We start from the raw sequence: 2,252 nt of genomic DNA on the forward strand, positions 1-2,252 counted from the left end.
ACTTTTTTGGTAGAGTAGCAATTTCATATATTAACTATTTAACATCTCTAGGGGTACAATCCTATTGGCATGAGATTATTCAGAATCCCAACTCTAATCTCAAAAGCTTGTCTCAAGGTTGGAACTGGAATGCCAAACTCTGAATGTCCTTCACCATCAGCCAGTGTAGAAAGAACTGCCTAGCAGTGACTCTGAGGCCATAAGAGCAACCTGAGAGATGGCATTTTGGGGGCTGGGAGGGGGCAAGAGGGGAGGAGACAGCTACGACCAGTATATGCAGTATCCTGGCAGTGCCTTAGCCTCTTCTTGCAGTTGTTGGGGACATCCAGATAAATCCTGGTAGAAATAGGTTGCTTATAGGTGCTTTTGTGTTATAAATCAAACTTACACCCTTTTCTCAGAAAGCAGCAGAATTCCAAGTCAGATTAATGTTTAGCATTGCTGTTACTTTAAAATGGAATTCTTAGCTGGATTGAGAAGCTGCTGTAGGCTAACACTATCTGGGGAAATACCAGTGTTCCTAGTTGCTGCAGACAGCTGAGACAAAGGTATTCATTTGTTTCTGAATAGACCCATTTAATCAACTAGTTCAACAGAGGCAAGCACCTGTGCAGTGTAGTTATCAAACCAGTTTTTCTGAATGGTTCCTCAATCAGACACATTGCATGTTTAAGCAGACACAGAGGCTGATCCAAACTGTTAGGAATTCACTGAATTGACTTGTCAATAAGGCTCAATCAGGGAAATTTTCTATCCTATTGTCACTGGCATTTCTGATCGATCGGTTTAGAGTATTATTTTGTGTATGATGACATCAAGATGCTACTATGTTAACATTATCTGGAAACCTGATACTCTGAACATGGCTGGAAGGTTATAAAAATGTCTGTAGTTGAAGTTGGCAGTGTCTTGTAGTTGGCAGTGTGGACCAGTACCCGGTAGCATGCTGTCATAAGTAAACTGCAGGGGGCCTGGATGATCTCACCAATAAAAACACTGCGGTTCAAGGTGATTTAAATCTTCCCTATGGATCTGAGTGTTCATTCCTGCCATTGGTAAGGAGATACAGTCCTGAGCAAAACACTTAGACAGACAACATTGGCTAAGTATTTTGGAGATTGGGAGGAGTACAGAAACAACCTCCATCACTATGTTCCTTCTGCCTTCCATAGAGAGCCTGTAATGCTTCATGTTTGAAAGGTTAGTGTGGATAGTGAATATTGTTTGCTTGGCTCACTTGGAAGTTGGGGATTCTAGACTATCAGTTGAGGATGGGTTCTGACACAGTGGATTCATAGCATAATATTGCAAGGGTTTCATACTCAAAATATTGTTCTCAAGTGACTGTAAAACCTGTCATTGATAGTGGCATTCTTTTTTTTTTAAAGGGCACATTCTCTTTGGTCTTTTTGCAGTCTTAGAACAACAGCATTTGGAAACTGGTGATGACATAACCTGGATGATACTTTGCTGGTACCGTACACTCTCTACTGATATGTGTGCATTGTGGGTGATTTGTACAGAACGCACTCTGAAAATTTATGAACAGTGTCCAGTACTGGTGCACAGTTTTGTTTACACCTGTCAAACAGCTGATTAAAGCTGAAGAGCTAAAACTCAAACTGGCAACTCTAATTGCTAGTAAAAATATAAATATTTAGGTGCATATTCAAACCTGTGGGGTTTAGAGTACCACTTAGAGTGCACCCATTGCAATGAATAATACTTACATTAGAGTCCCACTGAGTGCAACCTTTCGTTTTAATTTTACCTGGCCCTGCTTTAATTTGGTTTTAAAACCTGGTACTTGCGTTTGCTTTTCATTTTCCCTCGTGGCTTCTGCTCTTATGCCTTGTCTTTCAGAATGTAAACCTAGAAGGGCAACGACGAGTCCTGTCTTTTACTGAGCAATCTTTTGTTAGCCGCTCTGGAAGCCTTTATCACGGCGTGATAAAATTCCTTAAAAAAATAACAATAATAAAGCATTTACGCTGATATTGCCTGTCTCCTTGCTTTGAGTGATGCTCTGTGTCTCCCCACCACCAAGGCTGAAGAGGGAAAGCACAGGTATAAATGAACTCTGCTTTTTAAAACGAGTTGGGACGCGACATGCATGAAAGAAGAGGCGTCTGTAACGTGCGTTGCGTCCTGGGGGCTGGAAACATTCGCTGCGGCGCGACCCCTTATGGACGAAGGCGGAGCTTTAGCTCTTTCCCCGCGCTCGTAGTTCTTCCAGGGCGCAGAGAGGAGGA

Source organism: Varanus komodoensis, unplaced genomic scaffold (genome assembly GCF_004798865.1).
Source record: "Varanus komodoensis strain SLA01 unplaced genomic scaffold, ASM479886v1 scaffold13_3, whole genome shotgun sequence".
Lineage (NCBI taxonomy): Eukaryota > Metazoa > Chordata > Lepidosauria > Squamata > Varanidae > Varanus > Varanus komodoensis.